Here is a 16,032-nt window from a genome sequence, read left to right as displayed (position 1 = left end):
CAAAGATGCGGTCATGGAATTGCACAATACGTGCGCGGAAAAATATTGTGGTTGATAGTGCTTTCCGCGACCTCGTTGGTTAATATAACGTTAAAATCATTTTATGTCATTCGAAGCTTCAAATTGCATCTGTATCGACGAAGAAAATTGCGAAAGTAGCACAAAATAGTGCAGTAGGTAGAATTGAGCGCTATCAGAGGATCTACCCCGCGTAAAGAACTGCCTAACAAAGTGAACGAGTTTGGATGTTTCGGAAGCAGTTCACGGTTGGAAAATGAATAACTCATATAGCTTTTACTGGAAAATATCGAAGGGAGGAAATAGTACAATCCGTCCAGAGATGTGACCACTCTTTAAGTGTATCTTAAAGTTTATTGTCTTCGCTGGAGACCGTGCTTTTCATATTCTAGAAGAAAATAAATGCGCAGATCTGAATATAACTTGTTGTTCCCCCTGTGGTTTATTTTACACGTTTTGTCAGTCAGACTAGCCTAAGAGTGTGTACGGTTAAAAGTATGATTCATAATGTGTGAATTGCATGCCAATACTGCGATGTTTTTCTTATCTCGACTGATGTTGAACACCGAAAATGTCATAAAACTGCGATGGAAACGCATTGTATGCCATTTCATCCCTTCCTTGGAAACAGTACGAAAAGGTAAATACCTGTCTTCTGTTCAAGAAACGGCTGATTCGGACGAAATAAAGAATATATGCTCGTATACAGTCAACCATATCATTGCACGAAACAAGCGGTATTATACCATTTCATCTGATTCTGTGTTTTCGAAAATAATGTTTTTTTTTTAATGTTCAGCAGTCGGAACTCGCTGCAGGTCAAGTAAAACCCATGGGCAACTTTATGTTGCTTGCTTTCTAGGGCTCTATTAGTGCCTCATCATTAGGTGGTCCGACTCAAAGTTAACCGATAAACGGTATATTTGCCGCAGATAAAACTGGCTTTCTTTGTTTGGATAGTGTCTGAATGTGAGTTTTGCATTCCTTTATACAGCATGAATTTTAGCCATTTGCACCCTCAAGAGATTATCTCCTTTGTATATACTAACGGAGGAACATTTTCATTGGAGAAATGTTTAGAACGGCAAAACGTGGAAATGGTATTTTTAATGTTAGTAAATTGAAATATTTTGTAGTTGCACAGCTTGCTGGCTGAGAGGGCAAATTTTATTTTGTTTGGCTTTTCTGTCAAAACCAATCGAGTACACGAATAGTCCATGTTGTAAATTTTACGCGAGATAAAATGAAGTTGTCACGGATGCTTCTGCGAAGACATATCTCGTGTAACAATTAGGACCGCAAATTCTTGAAATCCGGTACCAACTAGGTAAACATATTAGCGTGCCTCTTACTTACGAATGTAATCAGATCTTATCTGTGTGGGTTTAGTACTCCGGGTACAAAGATTTTCTTAATAAACTGAAACAGCTTTCCAGATGGAAGTGCGATATAGTGTTTTTCAAGATTTAAATCTATCGCTTCCTTTAGCAATAAGTTTACTGGACACTAAATGAATATGCAGATGGCTGAGTACCTCCAAAACGGAGCATGAAGTTACGTGTGATAAATGGTAAATGTCGGTCAAACTAACCCATGCATTGTGTGCCGTCGAATAGCTATTCGATACAAACAAACGCATTTTAAAAAACGTCATTTTGGAAAACAAGCGTAGCACTCTTTTAAGGAATGTTCCGCTCAAGTGCCTTTTTGTATGTTAAATAAGGAATGAGGCGATAAACAAGATATGAATTACTTCACAAGGGACACTGCTTACCGGCACTCCCGTTACGGCGGGCGCAGACTCAGCGTCGCCGGTTGCAGTCACCTTGAATTTACGAAAATGCAGTGTGTGTAAAGTCAACCCTCTTCGGAAATGGCAGTGGTAATTATTGTCTGGCACCCACGCATCTCTCATACGGCCGATGTTATGGTGCTACGTATTTTGAAATATTGCAAAAAAGCGGAAGGACAGATTGAATGCTATCCTTTCAGTCCGGAACAGCAGCGATAGCCAGGACAAAAGCCAAACAATTTATCTTGATGACTGGCTCTCGGGTCAAACTTTGCCGTGGTATTACTGGAAAAAAATTCCTCTGGGACCTGATATCCAGATTTTGGTGTTTGTATTCATTGTTAGTACAATAAAACATTACAATAAAAAGTAAAAAGGTGTGTTATCATTATTCGTATGTGCTAGTTTCTGCCTGTTTCGTTGTAGTTGTGTGGTGCTGAAAAGCACTTGCGATGAACGTGAGGTTCTCGCGTAGAGAAGCTTCATGTGCCGCTTTGTTGCAGTTCGTCTCGACTAGACGATGCAAAAACAACAAAGAAAGTTTGATATGTTTCTTAAATTGCCCTCTTAAAGGCCCACTGTCCACCCTCCGGTCGAAAATATTTTCTTCCCCGGTGACTGTGAGACTTCGCCCCTGGAACGCAAGGCCGCAAAATGTTTTTGAAAAGAGTAACTAATAACGCAGTTACAGCCACCGCAATCACCCGATTCTATCGTGCCTTTCTCCTTCCGTTCCCTCGCAAAGGCTTTTCACTTTCCTGCCCGAGGTCGTCTAACCTCCGCAATACAAATTCCCCTTCCTCCTCCGCGTTTGGCGGGAGGTGGGGCGTGGCTCTCCGCGAGCGCGAAAAAAAAAAATACGGTCGAGGGAGCGCGCGCCGCTGGATTCAGTCTGGCCGTGGCGAGGGAAAAGCGCACTGCGAGCGGTAGACACCCATCCTTCTCCCGTCAGTCAGCGAGACGGACCAATAGACGTCGCTCCCGGTACGTACGTCATTATCGGGGCCCGTCGGGCCAGCGGAGGAAGCGGTGAAGCTGGCTTCTCAAAGGAGAGCATGAGGGAGCTTTGAATTGTATTTTCGATGCTTTGCGGCGCGCGTGTCACTGTAGAATTTTGCACAGACCATCTCCGGTACCTGATCGAAACACTGGGCTCTTTTTCTTAAAAGTGCCTTCCCTGGACAGTGGCCCTTTAAAACGGCAGGTTTTATCTGCACTGATGTTTAAAAAAATGTGCAAGAACGATGTGTTACAGTCGCGAGCAAAAGTGGTATACAACGCTCAGTCAGTGACGGAGCTAGGTAAAACTTCATCTAAGTGTCATGTGGCGACAGCGACAGGGAAAGTGACAGTGACACATGCATGTGGATGAAATGGGCCACCGCCACTATTGCTTCGATCCCATACAACTGCAGCGAGATGAAGTAGCAATGCAGTTTTTCCGAGATCCACCACCGGCTGAGTGTTGTATACCACTTTTGCTCACGACTGTACATAGCAGGGTTTGCTGTTTCCAATGTTCCAGCAAAAGAACACTTTCAAAGAAGAATGACATGTAATCTTTAGAGTTCCATCAATGAGTTCAGTTTCATTGAAACAGTGATTTCCCTAACCCTATAAACCACAATATTCATGAAGGCAACAAGAATAGGTTTATTATATACAGCCCAATGATTTATCGTTAAAAAAATATAAATAATATTTGGCCATGTGTGGTTCGTCGTGAACGATCGAGCATATACGCATCAACATATTTGATTGGTTTTGCTTACCAGGGTTTCATTTGCATTGGGTCTGCCAGTTGGTCGGGCCTAGGGTATGCACGAGAACGAGGAAGCATTGAATATTGTCTGAAGTATATTTGTATACCGGCACTTTAAATCATGTCATGTTTAAAACGGGCACAATTAGCACAATGTTGCGGCATCGAGATACCCGTGTATCCATGAGATGTCAAAACCCACCTATGCGGTTCAGCATCTTCTAATGTCTTGACTCGTGGGCAATACTTGTACATGGCACGAAGGAACAAATAAATAAAAATAATAACGCGGAACGTGTAAACATAAATATTACTCTGATAGAACTTTTTTTGGATATTGAAGAAACTGTGAAGTAACTCTGGATAAGAAATTCTTTCGCTTTTCTTGATCAGAATCGTAAAGAGAGACAATACATTTGTGACCATTGGATATGCAAAAATTTACGAAAAGATGCGGTCTTTTTTTTCTGGTAGGAATGCAAAAACCCGTGTAAAAGGACAGACCACAAAACGAGCGGCTTAATAAATTTATATTGTATTATTTGATAACAGTCAACTACTAGCAAAAACACCAAGAATGGTTGAGAAGTGGTTGAGAGTTGTGAAAAAAAAAATTCATGCTGCGTTCCAATATAGACGAATGATTGTTGTTAATGACTGTTATTTTACCACTATACTCATAATTGCAATCTTTAAAAATATAAATACCTTCTTTATAATCATGTCTTAGGTGTTGGAGGTGTTCTATAAAAAGTGTGTATGAAAAATAGCGTGGTTGGCTTTGCTTACCGGAACTTCGTTAACAGCTGGGCTGTCAGTTGGTGTCGCCTGAGTGTTTAAAAGGCGGAAGGCATATTTCATGCTCGGTAAAGTGTCTTCCCAAGATACACGGTTCATTTGATTAACGGTGGAAAACGCTGAAAACCGCAAAATGCTCCTTAACACATTATGCTTACACGTTAACGGTTTCTCCTCCGATCCGGGACTGTATTTCCTCATGTAAAGTTTCGAAGTCGTGAAACATATTTCTGCATTCTCTTTGAGCGGTTAATTCATTTTGTTTTCTCTGTGTTTCGCAAGTGTCCAAAGGTTTCCATTAATTCCCGTCTGTATACGTTTACAGTTGTTACCCTCTTAACTTCGCTCCGCACTGGGGCCTATGAGGGATTGTATACAGATAAATAAGATGCAACAGCCCTATGTAACGATAGATATCATTAAAGCAAACGGCTTCTCTTCGTTCTCTATTAGAGCAGTTTATTCAGTCACAATAAAAACATTATTCTAAGTTATAACACTAAATAAGGATTTTAATAAAAGCGTTTTACCAGATATATAAAGGCGGCCTAACTGTGAAATATGTTTTAGGTTTAGAATAGATATATACTGTTTGTATTGTAAAACATGTTGTATGTTAAAAAAACAGCGTTGTTGCTATGGCTTACCGGGGCTTCATTATTACCCGAGTTCACAGCTGGCCTCCCCTTAGAGTAGAAAAGGTTAATGCACTTTGTGTTCAGAAACAGCGAAATTAAAATAACAGCAGGTGTATATTTGCTGTGAAATATGCCCAACTAGCGTGCACAGAAAAGCGCCAATGAGCCGACTTCCTCTTGTGTGGACAATAAACGTTTCAGTGTCAATAAATAATCCACATATCTTAGTCGACAACGAAGGATGACAGTAACCGCTGTAATAAAAGTAGACAAGACCTCAATATATTAAAAATATATTTTTTTTCTGCCATCTCGTCTCTTTTGAATAGGGCCGGAAAGCAAGTGTGCCAAAAATAATAAAATTGCTCATCCTTACCGGAGCTTCATTTGCACCTGGGTTGTCGGTGGGCGTCGCCTATAGTGTGAAAGTTTGAAAGTTAAATTGTGTATTGTGTCGTATGGACTACAGCTGTACTTAACCAATAGGTTCAGTGATGTTGAATAAATGAGATGTGGAATGAAACTTCGAATTGGATGTGGTCCATGGGAATGCAGCCGCCTGCTTATGAAGAGAAGCAATAAAGCTCGCGTTATTTTGTCATGTGAAAGAGGTAGAATGTTGCAATCTAAAAATATTTCTGGTTACTTGTACATAATGCTAAGGAATGTTGGCAAGTTATATTTTCGTACTAGGCGTAACATCAGTCTCAAAACTATTAACCTTTATTGTATGTTTGCCACTCACTTGCAGTAGGTGCTCTACACTAAAGTATCTGTGTTAAAAAATTGTGTAATGCTCTTGATAAGCGAGTATTCACATCTAGGTTCAGGTGGTCTCTCATGAGACCTAAAAAATCTACACCCTCGGAATGTTGTTTGTTTAAGGCATTGGAACTACAATATTTATGTTCAAGTGCATTGCAACGCGCCAAACTATCATGAAACTGAGAATAACCAGCTTCTGTTATTATAGGGACGCATTTTTGGCTTGAAACAACAAGCAACCACACTAAAACAAGCACCTTCAAGAATGAATTCCCGATTTTATTACACTAAATGACTTCCCAAACATCCAAAAGTGGTTTAGAAATGCCTAAGGGTTGCCATAAAGTGTTCATGCTGATTTCTAATATAAAATATATAAGGTCTTAATCATCGCATTTTTATTATATGACGGGATGGCGGTGTTAAAATAATTACTAAATGTTATTATCTGTTTTATATTTACTCGTCACGTACTATTTAGGTTGTACAACATATACGTGTGAAAATAGCGTGTGATTTTGTTGCTTACCTGGGTTTTCTTAGGACCTGGGTTTTCAGTTGGAGTCCCCTGAGAACGTGAGAGGTTGAACGCATTTTTGATGCTTTAAGAACTGTATTTCTATGCTGCATTTTTATATTGAGCGAGGTTTCAAAACATCGGAAGTAGCATAAGCATCCGAACAAGATGTTGCTCCGGGAGCATCCTCTCATGTCAAGGACACTGGAGGCCAAGCGAACGCTTTTGTTTGTTAGGAATCCGTATAGTGTTGAGTAAAGTATGTACGCATTATTCTCGCCTAAAATTCTAAACATCAGTAATTGGTGTTTTCCACTAGATATTATCAAAGCAGTAAAATATATTGTTTTTATTTTACCATAGACGCGGTAATTGAATTACAGAATACATGCGTGGAAACATTTTGTGGTTGATATTGCTTCCCGCGTCTTCGTTGACAGTCGGATGGTCAGCATGTTTCCATTGTGGGTGTTGCACGTTAAAATAATTTTATGTGTTTTGAGGAGCGTGTTTCGAAGCTGCACATTTCATCTTTATTGACGATGAAAATTACGAAAGTGGCACAATACTGTGGAATAGGTAGAAATGAGCACAATCAGAGCATCTACCCCGCGTAAAGAACTGCTGACAAAGTGAACGATTTTGGATTTTGGATTGGACTAGCCTAAGAGTGTGTATGGTTAAAAGTATGATTCATAATGTGTGAATTGCATGCCAATACTGCGATGTTTTTCTTATCTCAACGGATGTTGAACACCGAAACTGCCATAAAACAGCGATGGAAATGCATTGTATGCCATTTCATCCCTTCCTTGGAAACAGTACGAAAAGGTAAATGCCTCTCTTCTGTTCAAGAAACGGCTGATTCAGACGAAATAAAGAATATATGCTCGTATATAGTCAAACATATCATTGCAGAAAACAAGCGGTATTTTACTTTTTGACCCGATTCTGTGTTTTCGAAAATAATTATTTATGTTCAGCAGTCGGAAATAACTGCAGGTCAAGTAAATTACGGGCGCAACTTTATTTTGCTTGCTTTTGGGGTTCTAATTAGTGCCGCATTGTTATGTGGGCCGGCTCAAAGTGAACAGATAGACGGTATATTTGATACAGATAAAAATGGCTTTCTTTGTTTAGTGATGCTGAAAATCTGAAACGCAACACACGATTTCAAGGGGTCATCTGAATAGAGAGAACTAGTCCAGTTGATACAGCCAAATTCTTATAATATCCGCCTTTTTAGCGTCGAACAATTGGTCGACTGAGAATGAAGAGCTTGAGCTCCTGCCGAGTCCGTAATATCGCATGGAGGCTATAATAGGTATACACATATATTTATATATATGTTATGGTAAGCGGGGATCCAGGCACTGGTAGCGGGCACTGGTAGCGAGCAGGACCGGAGCAGGGGTGGCCTAACTTGCAGTCACCTGGTCCGCACAATCACTTTCTCTTCCTCCTTTTCGGTGATCTGCCCACTTAATCGGAACCTCTTCTTTACAATCTGGCCCCTGCAGAAAAGAGGAGCCATCCTGGCGACTCAAGGAGACGAAAGGAATGCGGGATTGTAGTAAGGCTTCAAACGGTCGACGTGAACTATCTCACGCCCACGGCGGCGAAGGTCGGTGGATGCGGCTAGCGGTTCAACTAGGTAATTGACGGGAGAAGTCTTATCGAGCAATAGATAGGGTCCGTGGTACTTTAAATAAACTTGCTGGTCAGACCGGGTGGTGTCGATGGGACCCAGAGCCACACGTAAGAACCGGGAGAAAACAGAGTGGCTGCTGTCGCTGTGCGCTTGTTTCTGGGCTTGCTCGTCCGAAGTGAGTGAGCGAGCCAGTTTGCGACATTCTTCAGCGTGCCTGGCAGCTGCTGAAAGCGATGTATACTCTGAGATATCAGGACGGTAGGGAAGGATGGTGTCGAGTGGAGACGAAGGTTCACGCCCGTACAGCAGAAAAAATGGCGAGAATCCGGTAGTTGCTTGAACGGCGGTGTTGTAGGCTTAGGTTATAAATGGGATAATCTTGTCCCAATCGGAGTGATCGGAGGCGATGTACTTGGACATCATGTCACCTAGTGTGCGATTGAAGCGCTCTGTCAGTCCGTTGGTTTGAGGGTGGTACGCTCTGGCTGTCCGGTGGATGGTTTAACATTCGCGTAGGAGCGCTTCGACAAGCTCAGATAGGAAAGATTTGCCTCGATCACTTTGAAGTTCACGGGGGGCACCGTGCCGCAGAATGAAATGATGAAGAAAGGACGCGATAGTGGGTCCGGTGGCATCCTGAAGTGCTGCTGTCTCCGCATATCGAGTAAGGTGGTCGACGGCCACGATTATCCAACGATTTCCTGCAGGTGTATACGGCAGAGGTCCATACAAATCGATGCCAACACGATCGAATGGTCGGTATGGGCACGGAAGGTGCTGTAGTGGAACCGGCTGATGGAGAGGAGGCGGCTTGCGACGTTGGCAATCGATGCACGAACGCACATACTTACTGACGAAGGTATACATACCGCGCCAGTAAAAGCGCTGTCACAACCGCTCATAAGTCTTAAATACACCCACATGGCCACACTGCGGATCGTTATGGTAAGATGCGCAGATATCACTTCGGAGGTGGCGAGGTACGACGAGCAGCCACTTACGGCCATCTGGCATATAGTTGCGTCGATAAAGAAGACGGTCACGAAGGGCGAAATGATGCGCTTGAAGACGAAGGGCGCGAGGAGCCGGTGAAAGTGACGAGTTCGTAAGAAGGTCGATTAGTGATGTAAGCCACGGATCCTTGCGCTGTTCTGATGGCATGTCGTCGATGGACAAGGAAGACAAGGCGGAGCTGGAGGCAGGGAACAACGGAGCGTCAGGCGACACTGGCGAGCGAGATAAAGCGTCTGCATCGGAGTGCTTACGCCCTGTACGATAGATGACTCGGATATCATACTCTTGTAGTCTAAGCGACCAGCGGGCGAGACGGCCGGTGGGGTCTTTTAGTGAAGACAACCAACATAAAGCGTGGTGGTCCGTAACAACATCAAATGGGCGCCCATACAAGTATGGCCGAAATTTCTGAAGCGCCCAAACAGTTGCCAAGCATTTCTTTTCTGTCACCGAGTAGTTGGTCTCGGCCTTGGTCAGCGTTCGACTTGCGTACGCCACAACGTATTCATCAACACCGTGTTTTCGTTGGGCAAGAAAAGCGCCGAGGCCGGCGTCGCTGCCATCGGTGTGCACTTCGGTAGGAGCAGCCGGATCGAAATGGCGCAATACGGGGGGTGAGCTAAGTATCGTGCGCAATTTCGTAAAAGCAGTATCGCAAGCCGGAGACCAGGCAGAAAGATCTTTGTGGGCGCTGTGAAGTCGCGTCAGAGGAGCAATGACGGTCGCAAAGTTCCGAACGAAACGTCTAAAATAGGAGCATAAGCCTATGAAGCTGCGTAGTTGCTTGATGGATGTTGGCTTCGGGAACTCAGCGACAGCGCGGAGTTTAGATGGATCAGGAAGGATGCCATCCTTGAACACTGAATGCCCTAAAATAGTAAGTTGGCGAGCGGCGAAATGGAACTTTTTCAGATTGAGCTGCAGACCAGCGTTGCTAAGACAGTGCAAGACAGTTTCAAGGCGAGTTAGGTGGGTCGTGAAGTCGGATGAAAATACGACGATGTCATCCAAGTAGCAGAGACATGTGTGCCACTTCAAACCGCGGAGAATATTGTCCATCATGCGTTCAAAGGTGGCGGGCGCGTTACATGGGCCAAACGGCATGACGTTGAACTCATAGAGCCCGTCGGGGGTGACAAAAGCTGTCTTGGGGCGATCGTCTTCAGCCATTGGAACTTGCCAGTAGCCAGATCGTAAATCGATTGAAGAGAAAAATTCTGCTCCATGCAAAGTATCCAGCGCGTCGTCTATGCGTGGTAGCGGATAGACGTCCTTTCGTGTGATCGCATTAAGGCAGCGGTAGTCCACACAGAATCGAATAGATCCGTCTTTCTTCTTGACTAAAACGACCGGGGACGCCCAAGGGCTACTGGAGGGCTGAATAACACCTCTACTGAGCATCTCATCGACTTTCTCATCAATAATGCGGCGCTCTGAGGCTGATACAGGATAAGGACGTTGGCGTAACGGGGCATGCGTACCAGTATAGATGTGGTGGGCAACACTTGATGTCCGACCCAAGGATGGCTGCTGGATGTCAAAGGAAGTTCGGAATCGGTTCAGCAAGTCGAAGAGCTTGGCGCGTTGATCTGGAGCGAGAGCACTGTCGATGGCTTTATCAAAGGCATCAAGAGGCGATGAACGAGACGAGGAACTAGGTGGGCTAAGGGCACTTATGCTGTCGGAGATTGTGTCGGCAGAGACGGATAGAAGCGGCGGGACGGTAACAAAATTTTCTGATCGAACAGGGTCGGTATGCCCAACGCACTCGCCACATTGCAACGTGAGTGGATAGAACGAATCATTAGTAATGGCTAGTTCGGTGCGGCCGCTTCGAACACTAAGGACGGCGCAGGGTAGGGGAAGACAGCGTCGCGAGATGAAAAGGGAAGATGGGGTGAAGAGCACTGTACAGTCATGAAGAGAGGCACAGTTTATAGGCACAATAGCGGCAGATAAAGGCGGGATCTCAGTAGCATCCGCAATGTGGCATTTGGCTTCCCCGAGAACGTTAGCGGCAGTCGGTGCGGTGCACAGCGGAAAAAACTTCGGCACGAGCGCAATGAATTACGGCGCGATTGCGACACAAGAAGCCCCACCCTAAAATAATTTCATGGGAGCAGTCACGGAGAACGATAAAACTGATGACATAGAGAACGTCCTGAATGGTGACTCGAGCCGTGCAGGTACCGAGCGGTGCGATGTGCTGAGCAGTGGCGTTTCGCAAAGAAATCCCAGAATACGGCAAAACAACTTTTCGTAACAAGCGGCATAGTCTAACGTTAATAACCGACACAGCAGCACCAGTATCTACAAGCGCAAGAGTACAAACATTTTCAATGGTAAGTTCGATTAAATTATTAGGTGGCGAAGCAGGACTTTCACTTGTCGATGAAAGCGCAGTTCTTGCCTGCGGAACTGCGTCTAGTGGTTTTCCGGCATTGGCGAGGTAGAGCGACGACGCATCGGTGACGGCGAGCGACGACGCGGAGAGGTTGAGCGGTGGTCGTGCGAGAAGTGGTCAAAGTGAGACGAGGGCTGAGGTGGCGCACGGGGTGGGGACGGCGGCTGTGCGTAGGCAGCCGGGCTCTGGTCGAAAGCGTACGGTGTCGGGCGACGGCGGCACAGGCGTGCAACATGGCCAGGGAGACCACATGCAAAGCAAATTGGCCGGTTGTCAGATGTGCGCCAAGGGCGTAGAATAGGTGGCGCACGACGCTGAGTGAAAAATGCGCGCTGAGGCGGACCATACGATGGCAAAGGCGTAGGAGGGGGTGGTCTTGCGGCAACCTCAGCATAAGACAGTGGAGTGGGTCCGGACGTCGGAACAGCGTCGGCATGAATGAGCGGAGCTGTCAGTGGAGCGGCATGTAGACTTGGTTGTCGAGGAGGCGGAAGTGCGTCGGCAACTTGTTCCTGAATAACCTGGCGTATGGTCGGAGCCAGGCCCGAGCTGGAATGCGCAACATGTGTAATTAGCGATAATTGCCGTGCAACTTCCTCCCGTACGAAGTCTTTGATTTCTTGAATAAGTGTGGTGCTTACAGTGGCACCTGACATAGCCGAGATCGTAGGTTCAGGTTGTCGAGGGGCGATGCGTTGGCGACGAAGGTCGTCGTAACTCTAACACATCGTGATAACATCACTTACAGTACGGGGCTCTTTTGCTATCAGAATGTTAAATACGCCTTCGTGGATGCCCATCATGATGTGGCGAATCTTCTCGGCTTCAGTCATTGATGCGTTTACACGATGACACAAATCTAAAACGTCTTAGATGTAGCTGGTAAAGGTTTCTCCTGTCTGCTGCATCCGCTCGCGCAAACGGTGTTCGGCACGAAGCTTGCGGACCGCAGGTCGACCGAAGACATCCACAAATCGGGATTTGAACGAGGCCCAAATTTGAATGTCAGCCTCGTGATTTGTGAACCACAATTTTGCTTCTTGGGTCAGGTAGAAGATCACGTTGTTAAGTTTTAGGATGTCATCCCACTTATTGTGGGTGCTTACGCGTTGATACGAAGAAAGCCAGTCCTCGACGTCCTGATCGTCGGTACCGCTGAAGACCGGCGGGTCCCGCTGGCGAAGCACCCCGGAGCATGGAATAGAAGGGGCCGAGGTAGCGGAGCCGGTGGTGTTAGTGCTGGAGTCTGTCATTGAGGTAGGAATTCAGCGGCTGCGGAGGTCCAGGGCGAAGAAATGGAAGAGAAATCTCGCGACCTCCACCAAGTGTTAAGCGGGGATCCAGGCACTGGTAGCGGGCACTGGTAGCGAGCAGGACCGGAGCAGGGGTGGCCTAACTTGCAGTCACCTGGTCCGCACAATCACTTTCTCTTCCTCCTTCTCGGTGATCTGCCCACTTAATCGGAACACCTTCTTTACAGTTATAATTCTAAATATATTTATATTCTATTATGTTATATATATATATATCTATATAGTGAAAGTACAAGCATATTTGTGAGATATTATAACGGGCTATTTTCAATTCAATTCATTTATTTTTCAGAGCAATTACAAAGCAACTCTGAATGGCCCCTGGGCTACAAGTTGCACTCAGCAACATGACGATGGCCCAAGGGGCCAAAGTACAAGACAGGAGTCGACGCAGTTTTCAGTTTACATAAACAATAATAAAAGCAATCCACTCTCAAAACCGCAAAAATATGTACAAGCCTAGTTAGTGCCAAACGTAGGTGCATATGAAATAGAAACTGTTGTAATGCAGAAGCACATCAGCGATGTCAGCGATCACATGGTGTTTGGGCTGAAAACAAGTTTTTACTTATTCGGCTATGCAAATTTCTCATGCTTTGTACTCCTTCATTGACACCAGAGTGAATTCACTGCCCAGATAGAGAATATATAAATGATTATGAATGTTGCGCGGTACATTGTGAACCTAAGTGGAGTTTTTAGTTGCACAGCTTGCTGGCTGAGGGGGCAAATTTTATTTTGTTGGGCTTTTCTGTCAAAAACAATCGAGTACACGAATAGTCCATGTTGTAAATTTTACGCGAGATAAAATGAAGTTGTCATGGATGCTTCCGCGAAGACATATCTCGTGTAACAATTAAGACCGCAAATTCTTGGAGCCCGGTACCAACTAGGTAAACATATTAGCGTGCCTCTTACTTACGAATGTAATCAGATCTTATCTGTGTGGGTTTAGTACTCCGGGTACAAAGATTTTTTTTAATAAACTTAAACAGCGTTCCAGATGGAAGTGCGATATAGTGTTTTTCAAGATATAAATCTATCACTTCGTTTAGGAATACGTGTATTCGACACTAAACGAATATGCAGATGTCTGAGTACCTCCAAAAAGGAGCATGAAGTTACATGTGATAATCGGTAAATGTCGGTCAAACTAACATATGCATTGTGTGCCGTCGAATAGCTAAGGAAGCGCGTTTTAAAAAAAAACGTCATTTTGGAAAACAAGCGTAGCACTCTTTTAAGGAATGTTACGTTCAAGTGCCTTTTTGTTTGTTAAATAAGGAATGAGGCGATAAACAAGATATGAATTACTTCACAAGGGACACTGCTTACCGGCACTGCCGTTACGGCGGGCGCAGACTCAGCGTCGCCGGTTGCAGTCACCTTGAATTTACGAAAATGCAGTGTGTGTAAAGTCAACCCTCTTCGGAAATGGCAGTGGTAATAATTGTCTGGCACCCACGCAACTCTTATACGGCCGATGTTAAGGTGCTACGTATTTTGAAATGTTGCGAAAAAGCGGAAGGACAGATTGTATGCTATTCTTTCAGTCCGAAACAGCAGCGATAATCAGGACAAAAGCCAAACAATTTATCTTGATGACTGGCTCTCGGGTCAAACTTTGTCGTGGTATTACTAAACAAAAATCCCTCTGGGACCTGATATCTAGATTTTGGTGTTTGTATTCGTCGTTAGTAAAATTAAACATTACAATAAAAAGTAAAAATGTGTGTTATCATTATTCGTATGTGCCAGTTTCTGCCTGTTTCGTTGTAGTTGTGTGGTGCTGAAAAGCACGTGCGATGAACGTGAGGTTCTCGCGTAGAGGAGCTTCATGTGCCCTTTTGTTGCAGTTCGTCTCGACTAGACGATGCAAAGACAACAAAGAAAGTTTGATATGTTTCTTAAATTGCCCTCTTAAAACGGCAGGTTTTATCTGCACTGATGTTTCAAAAAATGTGCAAGAACGATATATGTACAGGGCGATCCACTTCTAGCTATAACACGGTCCCTGCTTTCGAAGCAGCATTTCGTCGCATGCAGGAGCTTATGAAAGCAAAACCATATACACACAGTGGGACGCGAAGGTGACGCTTCGCATGGCCTGCCGTATATATTAATGGAAAAGCAGGGTCGGACGCAGTGATGCTTTCAAAGCTGTGGCCATGTTGTAGCTAGGAGTGGGTCACCCTCTACATAGCAGGGTTTGCTGTTTCCAATGTACCAGCAATAGGGAAAGAACACTTTCAAAGAAGAATGACATGAAATGTTTAGAGCTCCATCAATCAGTTCAGTTTCATTAAAACAGCGATTTCCCTAACCCTGTAAACCACAATATTCATGAGGAAATAAACCATAGGTTTATTAAACACGGCCTATGATTTATCGTGAAAATAAATATAAATAATATTTGTTGATGTGTGGTTCGTCGTGAACGATCGAGCATATACGCATCAACATATTTGATTGCTTTTGCTTACCGGAGTTTCATTTGCATTGGGTCTGCCAGTTGGTCGGGCCTAGGGTGTGTACGAGAACGAGGAAGCATTGAATGTTGTCTGAAGTATACTTGTTTTGGCACTTTAAAACATGTCATGTTTAAAACGAGCACAATTAGCATAATGTTGCGGCTTCGATATACCCGTGTATCCTTGAGATGCCAAACCCACCCATGCGGTTCAGCATCTTCTAATGTCTTGACTCGTGGGCAATACTTGTACGTGGCACGAAGGAACAAATAAATAAAAATAATAACGCGGAACGTGTAAACATAAATATTACTCTGATTGAGCCTTTTTTGGATATTGAAGAAACAGTGGAGTAACGCTGGATAAGCAATTCTTTCGCTTTTCTTGATCAGAATCATAAAGAGAGACGATGCATTTTTGACCATTGGATATGCCAAAATTTACGAAAAGACGCGGTCTTTTTTTTCTGGTAGGAATGCAAAAACCTGTGGAAAGGACAGCTCACAAAAAGAGCGGCTTAAAAAATTTATGTTGTTTTTGATAACAGTCAACTACTAGCAAAAACACCAAGAATGGTTAGAAGTGGTTGAGATTTCTGAAAAAAATATTCATGCTGCGTTCCAATATAGACTAATGATTGTTGTTAATGACTGGTATTTTACCACTATACTCATAATAGCAATCTTTAAAAATATAAATATCTTCTTTATAATCATGTTTTAGGCGTTGAAGGTGCTCTATAAAAAGTGCGTATACAAAACAGCGTGGTTGGCTTTGCTTACCGGCGCTTCGTTAACAGCTGGGTTGTCAGTTGGTGTCGCCTGAGTGTGTAAAAGGCGGAAGGCATATTTTATGCTCGGTAAAGTGTTTTCTCAAGATATATGATTTA

This window comes from Amblyomma maculatum, chromosome 8 (genome assembly GCF_055883805.1).
Source record: "Amblyomma maculatum isolate TAMU_Amacu chromosome 8, ASM5588380v1, whole genome shotgun sequence".
Lineage (NCBI taxonomy): Eukaryota > Metazoa > Arthropoda > Arachnida > Ixodida > Ixodidae > Amblyomma > Amblyomma maculatum.
Note: the sequence above shows the minus strand (reverse complement) of the source record.